Source organism: Aplysia californica, unplaced genomic scaffold (genome assembly GCF_000002075.1).
Source record: "Aplysia californica isolate F4 #8 unplaced genomic scaffold, AplCal3.0 scaffold00655, whole genome shotgun sequence".
Lineage (NCBI taxonomy): Eukaryota > Metazoa > Mollusca > Gastropoda > Aplysiida > Aplysiidae > Aplysia > Aplysia californica.
In genome coordinates this window covers 52,496-55,954 of record NW_004797925.1, presented here as the reverse complement: position 1 = coordinate 55,954, position 3,459 = coordinate 52,496, and positions in this window count along the sequence as shown.

Genomic DNA, 3,459 nt, shown 5'->3' with positions numbered 1-3,459 from the left:
CTCTCTCTCTACCTGATGGCCTCTTCCTCTCGGCTGACATAGTTCTTGGTGAACTTCACCTTGTAGTCCTGCCACTCCTGCTCAAGGTCAAGGGCACAGGTCAAGGCCACGAGGGCAAAGGTCAGGAAAAGCTTGAGCATTGTGAGACTTGGGCGCTGGTAGAATCGGAATAGAGGTTGGGGGAAATTTGTCACTTTTATAATATTGTTATCATCATTGTTATAGTTATTATCACTGGGGTTTTTTAATAGTTATTATGAGGCAGGGGTAGGCCCAGAACAACATACTTAGGTAACCTAAACAAATGGGTAACAGGGAAAGATCAGGGAAACGTAGCTTTTTTGAGAGCATCCGAGCAAAGGAATGAATGGAGAACCATGATCGCCGATGTCTGTCGCAGATCTGGCACTGGATGATGATGATGATTATGATGATAATGATTATGATGATGATGATTATGATGATGATGATTATGATTCTTATACTTTTTTAAATTTTATTGATGTTCTCAGTGTTACTGTAATTATCATGGTCGTTTTTGTAGTCGTTTGTATTGTTAATGTCTGTATTATCGTTATTTTCATCGACACCGTTATTTTCTAAACTGTCATTGTCATTTTATTCTCATTGTCGTTGTTATTGTGATGGTCACTTTTTTGTAATTGTCATTGTCATTATCATTGTCATTCCTCGTTTTATCACTGTCATTCCTCGTTTTATCACTGTCATTTCTCGTTTTATCACTGTCATTTCTCGTTTTATCATTGTCACTTCTCGTTTTATCATTGTCATTTCTCGTTTTATCATTGTCATTTCTCGTTTTATCACTGTCATTTTTCGTTTTATCATTGTCAATGTCATTATTGTAAGATGTCACACCGAAACAACGAAAGATGGAAGCAATATCATCACCCTTCTACAACTGTTGTTATTGTCATTGCTATTGTCACTATCACTATCATCGTGATTTTCATTATTACTGTTAATATCATTGACATGTTCTTTGTCATAGTTACTATCATTATCATTAGCATTGTCATTGTCACTTTTGTTATTAATATTATCATTGTCAAAGTCAATGTAACTGTTACTCTTATTGTCATTTTATAATCACTGTCGTTGTCGTTGTCGCTGTTATTGTCATTTGATTTGTTATTCGTATTGTCCTTTTTATAGTCATTTTTACAGCCCTCTCTGTGCAAGGAGTAACAATGTAACAAAATACAAAGTAAAAATGAAACAATGTAACAATGTAACAAAATAACAATGATTAAATGAAACAAAGTAACAAAGTAACAAAGTAACAATGTAACAATGAAATGATGAAACGATGAAACAAAAGAAACAATGAATCGATGAAACGATGAAACAAAGTAACAATGAATCGATGAAGCGATGATGAAATAATGTAACAATGTAACAATGAAAGATGAAAGCAGTTGCCTCTCCCTTCTCCAAGTTTCGTCATTGTCATTGTCATCGACACTCACTGTCATTATTTTTATATTCATTTTGTCAGTTTCATAATTAGTGTCGTTGTCGTTAACACAATTGCTAAGTGCAACACTGAAATAACAAAAGATGGAAACAATATTACTCTTACCGTCCTACCTAAAACTGTCCCCGTCGTTTTATGCAAAACAAATTCTGAAATTATGCAAACTGAGCCAAAAAATGTGAAATTATGCGATTCTGTTAATTTTAACAAAGAATGATAGAGGAAAATAGTTAGAAATTATGCAAAAAAATATCAAATTTTGCTAAATTATGCGGGGTGCATAAAACCACGGGGGACAGCTAAAAGCTGGCGATTTGTCGGAACAAAACAGGCTCAGAGAGCATCTCCACCACTACAAGTTACTTAAGAGGTAGAAGCTTGCCGATTAACATCCATCTCCAGTGGCACATGTACGACCTTACTGTGTTGCAAATGCCGTAAAACTCCTACTGAAACCAAACATCTCCAACAGGACAGGGCCAAGAAAAGGCGGATGATACTTTAGTTTCGAACCAAAGCCATCCGCACCGTAGCCCAGCATAGCGTTGACTGGGCAAACAACAAAGATGGCGATCTGGCTAAATTTGTATTTTTGTGTTCGTTTTATGTGAGAAAAGCCATAAAAAGTTATTCCCCCCTTTATAGCATTTCTTCATTGATTCATCGTGGAGTCCGCTTAAAGTGAACACTTTGGGACCAGAAGAAGGTGTTCACTTTATCCGAGGTTCGGTTTAACCATGTTGGTAGGGTGGAAGCCTAGAAACAGTAGCTACGCGCAGTGGTGGGTCTAGGGTGGAGGTGTGGTGGGGAGGACAACACAGCGGGCGAGCCTAGACTAGAGCTCTTTCTTTCTGATTGAGACTGCAGTTGCCGACGCCGAGCAGGGACTGTCTGTCGATGCCCGAGGCAATACATTTTCACAGCATGGCGACAATGACACGGTCGGTCTGTTTTTCGCTTTCACTTATATTTTGGGCGTTCATTTTTTCCGATTTAATTTCCCCATTAAACAGGTTCATTTTATCCCCAAAAAATTTTACTTAAACAAATAGCGTTTTAATCGGGACCACAGAATATCGTTCACTTTAACCGAGTGTTCAAATAAAGTGTGTTTGCTTTAGGCGGACTCCCTTATGTTATATTTATAGACAGAACTCGTTCCTAAATCATACATTTATTCGTTCTTTACGCCGATGCAAGTGTCATTGTCGGTGCAAAAATTGTCTCTTCCTGGTTATATTTGTTTTCTACTTCTTTCACCACTATTGTATTAAAAAATTATTTTTTTTGTTAATAAGATTCGCAAAACTCTCATAAATAGTACATAATTTACACTGTATCTTATTCATATTCCCAACATTTTGCAAATGTCCAACATTTCACCTACACTAAGGACAGAAAATGCACGCATTCAGAAATCAAAGGTGATCGTTGCAAGAACTGATGTCCATATTATAGGGACAGGCTTCTAAACCCTTTCCGTGCACCCTGGGCTCATTTTGTACCCCCGGGGTTGTATTCTTCACATTTTAGAATACTTTTAGTACGAAGATCTCTTTGAAACTTTCAGTATTTCTCAACAAATCATTTTGACAGACTGCTATCCAAAGCGTACGGATCGGATTAACGAGTAAATGTCCCCCTTGGAAAGTGGTGTCACAGAGTTCCCCACGTTGCATGGATACGATAGTAAAACAGGACGTACGGATAGGGTTAAGTGGTGGCACAGACTTCCCCACGTCGTATGGATACGATAGTAAAACACGACGTACGGACAAGGTTAATAATAAAAGATCATAAGGAAGCGATATTTTAATTTTAATGGACAAAGCTGGTTGTTCTAAACAGAACATCAGAACACATAGAAGAACTTTCAAACGATAAAAAAGAGAGAAACATGCAATAAACAAAGAAAAAGACCGATGTCGCTGAATCCTTTAGAGATATATAAAAAGGAAAGA